This window comes from Artemia franciscana, chromosome 10, assembly GCF_032884065.1.
Source record: "Artemia franciscana chromosome 10, ASM3288406v1, whole genome shotgun sequence".
In the NCBI taxonomy this organism is placed as follows: domain Eukaryota; kingdom Metazoa; phylum Arthropoda; class Branchiopoda; order Anostraca; family Artemiidae; genus Artemia; species Artemia franciscana.
This window is the reverse complement of record NC_088872.1, coordinates 48,848,869-48,865,204: the sequence shown is the minus strand read 5'-3', so window position 1 is coordinate 48,865,204 and position 16,336 is coordinate 48,848,869. Positions and strand designations below refer to the sequence as shown.

Here is a 16,336-nt window from a genome sequence, read left to right as displayed (position 1 = left end):
AACAGAAAACAGTAAATATTGAATAATTCACATAAACGACTTAAAATAAAGTAAATATACCGCTCAATGCCTTTTTTATGCTCTTTCCAAATATAATAAATGTTTTTGACAAAAATACAAATTTGAGTCCTTTACAGACCCTCAAAGATGATACCTTTTTTCATATTTTAGATACGGCTGACATACCTCTGTTAGTGTCGTTCTTGTTAAAACCAGTTTTCCATAAATTGAATCTACAGTAAAAAATTCAAGAAACAATTAATGCATGAGAAATCTATCATATGAGCTATATATCTGGATAAGGTTAGAAAGGTTAGGTTAAAGTTGAATTTCCACCAAGATGATTATTATATTGAGAGAGAGCATAAAAAGGCATCAAGTGGTGTATTCCTTTATTTACCATAAGTTGCAGCTTGGAGCAATTTAAGGATTTCTCCTTGTAGAGCTCCAGAGTTGGTGATTAGAGTTGTATTCATGGTTCCTTAGTGACCAAGTGCACTGTGCTGATCCATAGGTTCCCAGTTGAGTTTACACTCTCTGGAGGACCACTACGCATCCAGTCTTCATTTAAGATGTCCACAGATCCAGCACATAAAAGTTTTTTCAGAGAGTCTATTCCAAGTGCTGATGATTCTTGAGGAAAACAACTGAGTTCAAACTCTGGATAGGGTAGGCTGCTTAACAAGTTTCAATGATGACCTCTAGTTCTTGAGTTAGGAGCAACAGTGGGATATAATACTGGGAGTGTCTTAACCCTCATCAACTTATAGGTTAAAATGAGTTTACCTCTATTTCTCCTGTATACAAGAGTTGGTAATTTCAGCTTTGCTAGTCTTGCAGGGTAGGAAAGTTCCTGCAAGCCATAAATCACTTTGGTGGCATGTCTCAGCACATATTCTAAGACTTTTATTTTTAAAATAAGAGGAGGCTAGAGACGTTCCAACTTCAAGCTTATGATGCACAAGTTCCTTATACAGAAGAGTGATGACCTTAGGGAAATGAGCGGAAAGAGTATGCGTAATCAGCCCCATGGTAGAATTAGCCTAAGCAGCAGACTTCTTAACATGAGTGCTGAATTTTTATTCATTATCAATAGTGATTCCAAGATCTTACTCAGTATTTACAGAGGAAAGTGGGTGACCTGTGAGACAATAAGATCAACAGGGGCTCATTTTGCCTAGATGAATGCCATGGCACTTAACAACAATAAATTTAAAAAATTCATCATGAGTACTGAATTTTCATTGATTATCAATCTTAATCAGTATTTACAGAGGAAAATGGGTGACCTGTGAAACAATAAGATCAACAAGGGCTCATTTTGCCTAGGTGAATGACATGGCACTTAACAACAATAAATTTATGAAGCCAAGCCTCAGTCTGTTGATCAAGAAGTCCAAGATTATTTTGTAGAAGGGTATAATGTTCACAGGACAAGGCTGGTCCAATCAGTGGCGGATACAGGGGGGCGGGGAGGGGGTACAAGTTGATGTTGATAAATGTCATCCAATCATATTTCCTTAATTAGTTGTTTATAAATCAAAATTTTTACAGGACAATTCTCTTACTTAATGCTAAATCTGACTCAAATTTCAAATTTTTATTTTTGTGCTCAACAGACATACCCAAATTTAAACATTTGAATTGAATATCCGAAAAATCTCAAGACTAAAAAAAATTAATTAGAAGTCTCAACAACTGGAAACCCAACATTAATTATGTTGTGAGATGAGAAAATTACCAACCTATACCTGTCAAATACAGAAATAACAAACACATAATTATTTGTCTTTTAAGCAGTATTTTAACTCGTATAATTTGTTTTAAGTGCATACCTACATGCATCTTTATTAGAGTTCATATTTTTCTGATGATTCTGGTCTTTATTTGAATATTTTAGGATGTATAGAGCTCTAAACTGATAGGACTAGCCATTATAAATTGTCACCAAAACATTGAGGTAGACATTGACGATGTAATAAATAGATATGGCAGGAGTGGAAATAGACTTCTTCTTATGAAATTGCAAATTCTGTAATTTAAGCAAAATATATTTAACTTTAAAAAGGGGAAAGATACACTACATTGTTATGATAAGTAAAATTTGATTAGTAAATTTTTGAAATTGCATCAAAATTGACACTGCATATTAAAACACAATTTTTAAAAAGAAACAGTGATTAGTTAGTGCTTTATTGTCTATACTTATTTTAAATGTCTTCTATGTATTTCTATCTCTTTATTCTGTTTTTCTTGTTGCCTTAATTACCTTAAATCACTTTAAATCACAGCTTGGAGCAATCTAAGGATTCCCCCCTTGTAGGCTTACACCCCTAAAAGAACTAGTCTTTAATGTTTAATATATCTTTTGTGAATATACAAGTTGTATCTTTATCCTCATTTCCTACTCTTCATTACTATCATAGTTACTAAGCAATGTCACAAAGCTAGGCAATATGTTAAATGGTTTGACCTATACAAATTGTCACAAAAAGTGCATGACCCAAAAAGATGGTCCAAAACCATTTTTTTTTTTTTTACAATAAAAAGCTTATTTCACTTGCTATAGTGGTCAGACGTGCAAAGAAAAAATTATGAATAAAATATTAAGTATCATATTTTTTTTATAGATAGTGAACAGCAATTTTTTTTTTTATGGTGGGGTGGTTTTCATAACTTATTATTTTTTGTATTGATATTTTTATACCATTTTAGTTTCAACAGATTTATTAAAACTTTAACCCTCACTAGATTTTGGATTAAATTTCCAACCATTTTCACTACCTATCTACAACACATAATTGTTGAAGTTCCCTTTAAATTGTGGATGTTTCTTCGTTCACAAGTTTAGCAAAGCAGCTTATTATGCACCCCCACCCCTAAAGAAAGCCCTCGGTCCAATGCGCTTCAGATTGTCAACATAGAGATGATGTAGGTCATTATGTGAATTATTTAAATATTTGCCCAGATAACTATATTTGGTAAAGACCTAAGTTAGGCTATGAATTGACTTAGCTTAGATTCTGCATGGAGCTTAGTTAGGCTATGCCTACTTAAGACACCATTTCCATGAGGATGCAAACTATATAAAAATCCTGTATCCACATATATTTATGTTTTTGCATTTGATTTGTTCAATGAAACTAGCCCCTTGTTCAGCAACTGAAAGAGAGGACGGCGTCAGGTGAAAAAAATCTTGCAATCAGGAACTTGGAAATTGCCATAAAAACAACGCAGACCTGCTGTGGACTATAGTTCCACAGCAGGGGATGATTGTGGACTAAGCTGTAATGTTTCTCATCTGGACAGACTATTGTCACCACATGAGACTGTAAATAGTTCGTTTGTTTCAGTTGATGATGATGTTTCATGTATTAGTGAGTTGTCTTCAAGTAGTTCCTATTTTTTCAGTGCTAATTCAACAGTTTCTTCTGGTGCTTCATCAACCGAACCTCTTTTGGCTGGTGTAATTTTTGCTACTAAATCATTTCTGCACAGTGCAACCAAAAGTGCAACTCATCATGCAAATGATATTGGAAAATTAAGGATTCTTAGGGCAAATGCTGACAGCCTCTACAAAAAGGTTCCAGAGCTCCATCTCCGCCTAGCAAAAGAAACAGTCAATATTGCAGCCATATCTGAAATATGCCCCAAAAATGCAAGACAGCCCCTTACAGCCCAAGCACTTGAAATCAGTGGATACCAACGCATATCTAACATTGAGTCCAGTGCCTACAGGAGAGGTGTTGGAATATATGTTAAAGGCTGTCTTCAGGTAAGCACTTTGATTCCTTCTTCCCACTGTTGCGTTTGGGTTGAGAATGTCTGGGTTAGACTGCAGTGTGGTAACTCTAAATAGCGCTCAAAGTGGTTTATTGTAGTCCTAATACTCCCTCTCGTCTTGAATCTGAACAGTATCTTTCTAATATTATTTCTGATATTCTCAAGGACTCTTGCAACCAACATGTGGTGATTCTTGGTGACTTCAATCTTCCCCATTATGATTGGGTTGGTGGTTCTGGTTTTTCAGCCAAAGAACAAGAATATCCATTTCTTACTTGTCTGTCTGAACATTTGCTGTTCCAAACTATTGACCAGCCTACACGGTACAGAGATGGTCAAACATCTAACATACTGGACCTAGTTATTCTTAATAATCCAGATTCGTGGACTAAAAATGAATTTCTTGCCCCTATTGGTAACAGTAATCATACTGCTATCCTCAGAGAACTGTGCCTGGCTACTACTCAACCTCTTCCTAAACAACACAAAGTTATTCATTACAACCATATCTCTGAGAGACTTTCTGACTTTGATTGGGATACCATATTCACTTCGGACATCCAGTTCCAGTTCCAAAAATTGTAGGGATGTAGGAGATAAGATAATATTTATTTCAACAAAGCGACTATCACAAGCCCAAAAGGGCCGAATTCGCACTTCAGCGTCAGTACAACATCATAAATTGCAATCAATAAAAAGTCAAACGATAAAAACTCGTAAAGTTAAAACAGGGAAAACAAATTTAAACAAAAATGTAGCTAGCAAGAATTACAAAGTTTGCAATTGCAAAATAATCACTCAAACTATAAGATAAGAGTGGAGTGAGAAAAGAAAAAAAAAGGGGGGGGGGGTATTAATTTAAAATTTCAACTATGTGAGGGATTAATGTTCTTAGATAAGATAAGATATTTAATTTCAAAAAATAACTATCACAAGCCCCGAGGGACGCATTCCGGAATTCGCATTCCAGAGTCATAAAACCATAAAAATAAAAACACATCATAAAAATAGCACAACAACTAAAAAACTGGTTAAACAATGTCAAAAACAACTAAATCAGAAAGGCAAAGCCATTCATTTGTCAAAAAAAAGAAAAAATTAAACGGCAATATGTCAGAAAGTTGAAAAGGTAAGTCGTAAAACAAAACTAAAAGAGTGAGATAAAATTAGCGTTGAAAAGGTTTAAAAGAGAACATATAAACAATCGGTGGGAACAAACGAATCAAACGAACAACGACCTAAAGCACCTCACATGAAAGAGAAAAAAAAAACGGGGGGAGGCGAAACTAGTTGGCTATTTTATTTATTTTTTCTGTGATGAAGGGGACAAAGGTTTTTTTATATCTGGAGGTAACGCAACGAATGGGGGACAAAACTGGGATGGGCTCAGAAACAGCTCGAGGCTGTCGTAATCTGGATGGTGAGTGACGTTTGGGGAAAATACTTGCCGTCCGAGGGTTCGTTATTGCATTTTTTGAAAAACGGAGGCACAACGACGACCTCCTTCGCTCAAGGGTTTCCAAACTAGCTTTTTTTAGGAGCAGAGAGTAAGGCACCTTGCCTTCTTTGAAAATTATTCGCAAGGCTCTTTTTTGTATTGACTCAATTTTGTCTGATTCTTCACGGGAGATGCCAGGGTGCCAAACTGGACAAGCATATTCAAGATGCGGACGGACAAACGACGTGTACAACCTTAAGGAGTGAGAAGGGGGGACACTATATTTACTTAGGAGCTTAAGGAGGGCGATAGACGCATTAGCTTTATGGATGATATCTTTAACGTGGATATCCCACTTTAAATTTGACGAAATTGTGACTCCAAGTAATTTAACCGAGGATGCATAAATTTCAGGAGGGATAGGATTAAGAAAACAGGGCGAGGATTTGAGGAAACAAATCGGCATTATCATGGACTTAGAGGGGTTTACGGTCATATCTAGGTCCAAAGCCTCACTTCCAATTTCATCGAGAATACTCATAGGGTCGCTTATTAAATTTTTGAAGCAACTTTCAACAATCGTTAGGTCATCAACAAATTTCCAACGGTCAGGAACTTCCTTTGCAAGGCTGTTAACCATGACTGAAAAAAGGAGGGGGTCTAGGAGAGTTCCTTGGGGTATGCCATTGTAGATAGGGAGAGGATTTGAGTAATGGTTCTGGTATTTAACCACCTGTGATCTATTTGTTAAAAATGAGGCAACCAATTTTACCAGTAAGGGATCAATATTGAACTCGCTTTCTAGTTTCTCAATTAAAATATTGTGGTTAACAAGGTCAAAGGCTTTCTGAAGGTCAATAGAAATTAAGTTTAGCCAGGAATTAGGTTTTTCGAGGATTTTCCCGATGTGGTCAATAAGAGAAACGAGGTAGTGGGAAGTAGAAGTTGATTTTAGGTTTCCAAATTGTTTCAGGTCAGTAAGAGGTAGGATTTTTTCCTTTAGCAAATCTGCAAGGAATCCTTCATACAATTTTGAAAAAATAGGAGTAAGCGTAATAGGCCGAACACCATCAAAGCCAGGCTTTCCATTTTTCTTTTTCAAAGGGGTAATAAAACCCTGTTTCCAAATTGTTGGAATTTGCCCAGACTTAGTAATTTCGTTAAACAGGACAGACAAGGGCTTAGACAGGAAGTCACCGAAGGCTCTAATAAGGGGAAACGGGATATCCAAAGGACAAACACTTGTCTTTCTTAGTTTATCAATTCTTCTTTCAATCTCAGACGGGGAAACAGTCGGGAAAAAGGGGGATGGGGCTCCTGTTGATAATTGGATTGGCAATGCTGGAAGGCTCTGGACAATGGAAGCGAGAAATTTATTTAGATTATTTGCAGTAACATCAGGGGGCTCTGGTAAGTTGAAATTAAGCTATTCAAGACTCCTGCCACATAGCTTTTTAACCTCGGAATACCAGTTTTTTGGCTTATTAGTGAACAATTCTTCGATCTTATTTTTGTAGTATGATCGTGCCAATTTACGAATTTCTCTTTTAATTGATTTTCTTAATATATTGGCTTGATCGAGTTTACCATTCTTAAACAGCTTCAATTTGGTTCTAATTAGTGTTTTTATTGTTTGATTAATAAAGGGTTTGTCACTTGAGCACCTTTTAAACCTTTTTTCTGGGAAACAAATTTGATATTTATCAATTAGCTTTTTATGAAACGTGGCTGTTTTCTCATCAAGGTTTTGTAAACTATAAATGTCGGACCAATCTTCAGTACTCAGCCACATACCAAAAGAAAGAAGACCAGAATTTTGAAGGGGGCGGTAAGTGCTATAAGTCTTTGAGAAAGTATGCTTAAAAGTTGAGGAGGGGGACAAAAGAATGGAAAAATGATAACTCCCACCTAATGGGGGCAAAGTTGAGGGAGGGCTGTAAAAATTATACATATTAGTTAAAATAACATCAAGAGAGGTATTTCCCCGAGTTGTCGGTGTTTTAACAATTTGTTTTACTTTAAGTGAAGCACAAAAGGAATCCATTTTAAGGTCGTTGGCATCGCCAACTAAAAAAAGGCCAGCATTGGGGTAATTAGAAATAACAAAATCAGCACTTGCCTGTAATTGCTGGACAAAATTACGTTTTGACTCGATATTTTGATTTGGGGAATAATAGAAAACAGCTATTGCAATAATACTAAATGGACGAAGGAGTACTTTTGGTCTAACACTTAGCCAGAGGACTTCATCATACTCGGATAAATTAGGGACTTGAATAACCTTTGGGTAAAGGTGACTCTTAGTAAAAAACAGAACTCCGCCACCTTTTTTCCCGAGTGGGTGGTCTGAAGGACGGAGTTTAATAAACTCTGAATAATTTGTCAGGTGTAGGGACCCTGGGTCATGGGATTGAACTTCAGTAACTACTACTACTACTACTAATAACTCACTGCAGCACCAAGCCGCCTGAGGCCAACACAGCTACGCACGCTCCTCCTCCAACCTAATCTATTTAAAGCCTCCCTCTTTACACCCTCCCAGGAAGTTCCCATTTCCTTTAAATCCTTATTTATGACATCCTCCCAACCCAGACAAGGACGACCTGCTTTCCGTGTAGCCCCAGACGGTTGGCCAAAAAGGACAATCTTCGGTAATCTGTCATCCTTCATCCGTAGAACGTGGCCTAGCCATCTCAACCTTTCTTTCATTATAGCCCCAGAAAGCGGGATTGAACCACACTTTTCGTACAACCTACTGTTTGAAATACGGTCAGTCAGCCGGGTACCCAGAACAATCCGTAGGCAATTTCTCTGGAAAACATCTAGTAAATTTTCATCTGCTTTTCGGAGTGTCCATGCTTCAGAGCCATATTTGACCACTGTCATCACTGTAGCTTCCAATATTCTAATCTTGGTTTGTAGGCTTATCTTTCTATTCTTCCAAACTTTTTTTAACTGTGAAAAAACACCCTGAGCTTTAGCTATTCTACTTTTAACATCTTCACTGCTCCCACCATCTTTACTAATAATACTACCAAGGTAACTGAAGCTCCCAACCTGATCAATCTTTTCGTTACCTAAGGTCACCTGTTCATCTTCACTTATTCCTAACCTTAGTGACTTAGTCTTCTTAACATTATAATATCTATCAAATGTGATTCTGAAACCACCTCGAGTTCAGTAAGCTTTTCAAAATTAAGACTTTCAGCATTAGTAACTAAAAGTTTAGGAAAAACAAACCGATTGGGGAATCGCGACAGGGAAACTTGATGGGTTTGAGAATTTCCTGGGGGGTAGGGTTTTAATTTAATTTTATTATGCTTTGGAGAAGAGGGGTAAGAGAAGGATTTGCTTTGGGGATTTGGATGTGGGGGGACGGGCAAGGATATGGACGAAGCACGAGGACTTATTATATGACAATTATTGGGCGCAAAAAATCTCAGACCTGAGTCACGTTTACAGGGTAGGCACGAGGGATAAAACGAATGGGCTGGGGTTTCGTAAGGTGCTGGGAAAGGGGGGCTGGGTGGGAATAGTGATTCATGTCCGTCAAGAAATTGCTGGTTTGCGGCGGAGTAGGGAGGGTATGGGGCAGCATACTGTAAGGGGGAAGGAAATAGGACTTCTGTATACGGAGAGGAGGAGGAGATAACAAGGGGTAAGGCGGGGGAGTATGTAATCGGGAAGGGTTTATTAATTGTTGGGCTGAAAATGCAGGGGGATAAGAATGGGTGTCGACAGGAACCTGGCCAAGGGGAGGATGGGGTCGTGAGTGCTTTCGACGCTGGCCTAAAAAGGGCGGGGCCTCCCTCCGAAATCCATCTCCGTTTTTTGTCAAATTCTTAGAACTAGGATCGTGCACATGCGAAGGTATAGCTTGTGGCTTAGAGAATAACCTACTAAACGACTTTGGTATAAAAACATGATACTTGTCACAACCGAAACAACGACCCGACATAAAAACGGAACAAATTGAAACATGGTCAAACAAGCACGAACTTTTATTGCAAGAACCCGTCAGAAAATATTTGCAAATAATTCTTCTTCAGAAAAACTAGCCACTAGAAGCGCTATTCTCCTCCAGTCTGCAAGCAATGAATGTATGCAATTATGAACAATAATACATTATTATTGATTGTGGGAAGTGCGAGTACCTGAGCTATCTGTCCCCAACAGTTTAAGGCCACTAGGCGGGCCAGTACCAATACAGCTCTTCCTACTCATTCCCACTCTCTTCTGCACAATCAAAAACTATATATAAATCATGTCCTTTTAAAAATTGACTTCTTCAAGCTTTAATCATTATTCAACAATATTTCTCTTCTTTAAGATATCAATTGCAGCCTTAGATATCTTACAATCAATTTCCCATGGCAGGTTAGAATCGAGGATAGCTATATAAGTATTTGGAATCTTAGCCAAGGAGCAGAAACGCTTAAGAGCAATAGTCTCCTCACTCTGAGCCTGGCAATCAAATAATATATGCTGGACTGTTTCATCTGCTGAAAAGCAGACTCGGCATAAAGGGGAATGATGTAGCTTCCAATTAAATAACAAGCTACTTAGAAGTAGGGCACCTGATTTCAGCCAGCAATGTAGAACTGTATTTAATCTTGTATGAAATGGAGATAAAATTAATTTACTGTGATTAACATTGGATCTTTGCCTGATAATATCTCATGGATTGAGGTCAGAGGAAGGATTAGGAATTAACATGGAAGCCTTTGCTGCTAGAGAATCGGCCATATCATTATATTTGGTGAATCTTGGCAAAAATTCAAAGCTGTTTTAGTAGTTTTTGAAAAAGCTTATACTAGAACATTTTGGAAGAGACAGGCAAAAACACTACCCTTCATGACCTTTCTAACTAGCAAACTACTGAACAGGAAGAATCAAACCTGAAAACACTTTAAAAAAAAGAAAACAACTGCAAGCTATCAGAAGTATCAAAAGGCAAGGAATGAGGCCACCAATTCTATCAAACAACTGAAGAAGAGTCATGAAGAAAGGTTAGCTGAAAATATAAAAAATAACCCCAAGCTGTTTTGGCAGTATGCTTCTGTTAAATGTTGAAATAGTCACTCTGTCCCTGACTTGACCCATCATGGTCAGACAGTTTCAGACCCATCTATTAAAGCCACGATTCTAAATAGCCAGTTTGCATCAGCTTTCACACCAGAAACTGCTAGTCAGCTCACAGCTCCTCCCTTATATACTGTTACTCAACCAATGCCACCTCTTGAGCTGACTGAGGAGTCTGTTTTGAAACAGCCTGCTTTGTTGGATGTAAATAAATCTGCAGGGCCAGATGGCCTCCACCCCTGTCTTTTACATAAGTGCAGAACAAATAGCATACTCACTCTCAAAGCTCATCAGACTATCTCTTGATAGCTCAAAGCTTCCTGCAGAATGGAAAGTGGCACATATTACCCCCATTCATAAAAAGGGAAGGAAAGATTCTGCAGAAAACTACTAGCCTATTAGTATTACATCTGTTGTTGTTAAGCTTCTTGAACGTATTGTCAACAAAGAAGTTATTGAGCATCTTGATCAGAATCATCTTCTCAACAGCTCTCAACATGGTTCTGAAGCAACAGATCAGTTGACACTAGTCTGCTCTAGTCATATGACTGTACTACAAAACTACTGGAGTTGGGAATCCCTGTTAGCATGATCCTTCTTGATTTTTCAAAAGCATTTGACAAAGACTGTCATAAGAGACTTGAGCTCAAGCTACAATCTATTGGTTTGGAGGAAAAAATTCTTATATGGATTCTGGATTTCTTGAGGAATTGTGTTCAGCATGTGAGACTATTTGATGCATATGGCAATCCTATTTATTTATTTATTTATTTGAAAACCCGTCAATCATACGAAATGAAAAAGATGGAGCACGAACATATAAATACTACTACTACTATTAATAACTCACTGCAGCACCAAGCCGCCTGAGGCCAACACAGCCACGCACGCTCCTCCTCCAACCTAATCTATTTAAAGCCTTCCTCTTTACACCCTCCCAGGAAGTTCCCATTTCCTTTAAATCTTTATTTATGACATCCTCCCAACCCAGACAAGGACGACCTGCTTTCCGTGTAGCCCTAGACGGTTGGCCAAAAAGGACAACCTTCGGTAATCTGTCATCCTTCATCCGTAGAACGTGGCCTAGCCATCTCAACCTTTCTTTCATTATAGCCCCAGAAAGCGGGATTGAACCACACTTTTCATACAACCTACTCTGTCTTTTGATTACATTTTCAACTGCAACATGAGGGTCGGTTATGTGATACTTTTTAATGAGGATTGAGTTTCTGTACCAGGGAGGAAAACGTAGGAGGTATTTAGCAAAACGGAAGAAAAGCGCACGGATTTTAGACTATTCAGCCTTCAAGAATAGTTTCCAAAATGGTGCCAGGTACAGAATATGAGGTAAAACAGTAGCGTTATATAGGCTGGCAAGGAGGGGGCGGCTAAAACGGAATTTAGCAGAGACTATGGATGCATACGAGCCGGAGATTCGTCGATTGAGGTGTTTGATCGGTAGAAGACGTGTATGCCTTAGAGACGAGCCAATAGGGACTCCGAGGTAATTTATGTGGTCAGCAGTATTCATGAGATTTTCACCAAAAAGCAGTGAAGGCACGTGTGGTGTTTTTTGCCAATTGAAAAGAACTATCTCGGTTTTCTCAGTGTTAAAATTGAAGCCAAGTTTTGGATATTCGGTTTTAAGCATTTCAAAATGTCAGAAGCTTTTTGTAATGTTCTACTTAAGTTCAAGACGTCGTCGGCATAGCATACTAAGGAGGTGTCTACAGAGGAAAGAATGCATGAGGTTGCGCATTTATCTTGTGCTTGAAGAACATAATTATTGAACAAATGAGGGGAGGAGACAGCTCCCTGGCGGGCACCCTTCAAAACGGGGATTAATTTTTCATGAGGCCGGGGAGGCAAATTTTTATCGGGAGGAAGCTTTAGGCGAATGGACAGCCTCGAGTACATATCAGGTAGGGATAGAACTATGCAGGGACTTAGACCTTGTTGTGAAGCTTTTAATAACATTGCAGCGTGTATGAGTGAATCAAATGCACGGCTGATGTCATGACTAGCTAAGGCTATGCTCTCTCCAGAAAAATCCGCATCGAGTAGCACACTCACTACAGCCGTTAAGGCATCGGCACAGCCAGTGTGGCGCTTAAATCCGAATTGACGTGGCGGGGTGTAGCATTTAGTTTCCAGTTCATTAATGAATAGAAGCTCGAATAGTTTACATAAAGATGTGGCGACTGTAATGGGGTGGAAAGACGAGCATTTGATTTCATTTTCCCCTTTCTTCGGAATGGGGGTAAGATCCCCTACGCAGAAGGATGAGGGAACAACACCTTGCATGAAGATCATCTGCATAAGAAGCGAAAGATGCATAGCGAGAACCGAACCACCATGTTTAATATGGATAGCGCTAACCCGGTCAATTCCGCAAGAAGACTTATTTTTCAACCAACGAATTGCTTGAATAACGGACTCTAAACTGACAACAAAATCACCATGCGGAAGCTTATCAAGGAACTCATCCTTTTCTCTCTCGTACATATCTTCAAGATGGGGGTTAGGAGCAGCAAATTCACTTGCATAATAAGAATACCAATCCTCGACAGAGATTTCAGACGGAAACAACAGAGGGGTAGGCTTTGCCAAAGATACAGACTTGAAAAGAAAATTTCGATCCTGTTTTGCATGGGTGGAATAGCTATCAACGAGAGATTTGCGGTGGAGGGAGAGCTCCTTCGAGAATCTACGCTTCGTAGTCAGTCTGATGCTAATAATGATACCAGATCTTGGGCGCCCACAATCTTTCCATACCAAAAACCAGGATTTTTCTTGATGACAAGCAGCTACCAGCAAATGATTTTTGGGCCATTTTTGCACCATCCCCTTACGAACTTTTACTTTAGGTACCGCTAACCTCTCAGCATGAAGGAGAGCGTGACAAATTTCAGTACAATAAATATTGAGACAAATTCGGACTTCTTCTTTAGAGAGATCTTTCGGTTTTTGGAGGAGATTAAAGGGAATACGGATTTTGTTAAGAATTTCTTCTGTCGCCAGAATAAATAGTTGCTTATCAGCCTTAAGCCAATACAGACGAAATTTAGGCTGTTGAGTTTCCTGGCGGGTTTGGTGACCATTCGAAGAGACAATATGTACAGAAGACGAGACAGGAAGGTGGTCAGAAATTTGATAGTCCGTTACTACCCAAACATTTTGAACAGTTAAATTATGAGAAATGGCAACATGGTCTAGATTTGACACACTGGAGGAGCTGTGAATATATATAAAATCCCTATCTTTTCCTACCACAGCAAGGTAATCACCAAAAAGATTCTTAATCAAAGAGGTACAAGATGATTATAGAGAAGAAATCTCAGGATGGTTGCAGTTGAAATCTCCAATTACTACACAAGAAAAACCCTGGCGCTTAATTTTAGATATACATGAATTTAGTTTCTTACAAGAAAGGGCAAAAAGATGTTCTGAACGCTCATCTTTATAATCTGTTGGCAAATACACATTAATAAATACACAACTTTCAATTTGTACTGCAAGAAAATTGTCAGACTTTTTGAATAGACTGGACAGAACACATGACCAAACAAACGTAGCTAGGCCTCCTGAAGGTCTTCCTTGGCTGCAGCTCTGTTTAGCTGGGACTTTGTAGGCCTTCGTGGTATGATTCAGTTCTAGCAGGTTTTCACTTTGCACAGTAATAAAGTGCTCTTGAATGCACACTACGTCATGTTTGACACTTAAATCACTAAGGATCGGGAGCTTCTCAATGAACGAGCCATTGATGTTCCATGAAATGAAGCTATAGCACTTGCTCATGATTTCTGTAGTTGCCTGTTTTTGGGACAACTAATACTGTAGCAGGTATGACCCGGCACTTTACACTCTACACAAAAAGGGAGTTTTGCACGTGGAAATGTGCTCATGCAAGCCATATTTTGAACATGTTGATGGATTTTCACAGTTGGAAGCTAGATGGCCTATCCTGTGGCAGTTGAAACAACGGCGCGGAAGGAAGACAAATTCTTGGGCTTGTAATCGTTTGTAGCCAATTCAAACCAAGTTTTCAAGGAAAACTTCAAGATCACTCCACGTCTGAAAATATACTTTATATGTTCTTGACTTTCCACACTGGGTTACCTTTGTACATTTTGGTATTAATTCTTTGAGCTTTGAGTGATCGATATCCTCCAGCACACGCTTGACCACGCCAATATAAGCAGATTCTTTTAATGAGGCATTTAGACTTGGACTTGATGTTTTCATAGTTTCAACTATTTTCGTGGCTGCTGTCTTAGTTTGAATGACAAGTTTCCACTCGTTTTTGGTGCGCTTTAATTCTGTAACGTCTTCCACAGAGTTCTGGCATATGGAGTCCAAGAAAACCTTGCGTTCGTTTGGGCCTTTAAGGTTGGTTGGTGGGTTTTCACCATAACAGCATATGAAGGCTTTGAGGGGGGTGCACAATTTAAGGATTGCTGAGAGGGCTTAGGCAGGCTCATTTGAGGGTGGTTTAGTGTTGCTAGAGCACCGTCCAACTTCCTAGACATTTCGTTTATTTTAGAAATAGCTGTGGCGCTAACGGCATCACCTATTGCGGGAACTTCACAGGGGCTGAATATCACGAATTTAGGAATGTTCACTTTTTGCTTTGTGGCGTTTACTAAGGTTTTCGACATTTCGAGAGTATTGTCCTCATCTTTGGCACAGATTACTACTCTATTAGGCTCATTAAGTTCTGTATGGAGAATTTGTTTAGCTAGTATAATTGTCTCACAGTTGTTGTAGCCTACTGCTGATTTGATAATTGATTCCATTTTAATGCCATTGTTAAGTGCTCTGCTAATGAAGTTCAATACTGCATTTAATATCAGTTTCTCACCCATCTTACAAGTCCCAAAGACAATCCAAAAGCATAGTCCATTAAACCAGTTCTAATGTCAAAATCTTGATAGTTATTGTAGGTCAGAAATTCACTGTAGGTACTTATCAAGTTCAAAGTCCCAAGATATTTGATATTTGAATATCGATTTCAAATTCAAGTGGTAAAAATGTCAATAACAAATAAATCTAAACAATCGGATAATAATGTCTCTAGGAAAATACACAGGTTGAAGCCTTATAATAAATGTCTCTAGGGAAATCACAAAGGTTGAAGCCTTACTCAATTGTAAGGTTAATATCCAAAAAGAGGTGTTTACTGAACGAACTCTGAATTAAGACTTGTCCTCTCCTATCCTCTCCTCCTCTGAGATTGTTATCAGTGGGGTTCCACAGGGTAGTATGCTTGGCCCTACTATGTTCAATATTTTCATAAATGATGCTCCTCTAGCACTTAAAAGCAGGATGCCACTATATGCTAATGATTCCAAGGTAATTGATCCAGCTAGCACTCTTAAGGAAACTTCCAAACTTCAGAAAGACCTTGATCTCTTAGCATGTGGGCAAAATCTGGGCTACTCACTTTCAATGTGTGAAAATGCCATGTTTTACACTTTGGACATAAGAATATCAATGCAACTTACTCTCTTTATGGTCAGTCCCTTTCTCCAGTGTTGGAAGTACATGACCTAGGAGTAATTGTTGACAATCATCTTAAATTTAGCACTCATGCAGAGAAGGCACCAGCATCAGCTAGCTCATGATTAGGGCTCATAAAAAGAACAATTTCTTCCCATTCTCCTAAAATTCTGAGTCTTTTGTATAAAGAACTTGTTCAGCCAAGGCTTGAGACAGGTATGGTCCTTGCATCCCCCGTTTTAAAAAAAGATTTTAAAATTCTCAAAGATGTCCAGAGAAGAGCTGCTAAGAGGGTGAGTGGACTGTAAGAAGGACTTGTAGGGTATAAACCTTAGCCTACAAGGCTATGCAAGCTGAAACTCCCAAATCTGGTTTATAGAAGAAGAAAGGGTGATACCATTCTGGTTCATAAGCTTATTAATTCATAGACACTTCTTGGTCTCTATCCTCTGGTGTCTCAGGACTCTTGTACAAGGGGACATAACTTACAGTTATCCAGGCATTTCTCCTCAAAACAGCAAAGCAGCCATTTTC

At 38.6% G+C, this 16,336-nt stretch overlaps 1 protein-coding gene across 1 annotated transcript in view; it reads right to left on the bottom strand.

The window, feature by feature from the left end:
- The window catches only part of LOC136032302 (splicing factor C9orf78-like), a 43,171-nt gene that overhangs the window by 26,227 nt on the left and 608 nt on the right, over positions 1 to 16,336 (bottom strand). The gene's annotated exons all lie outside the window — the stretch shown is intronic.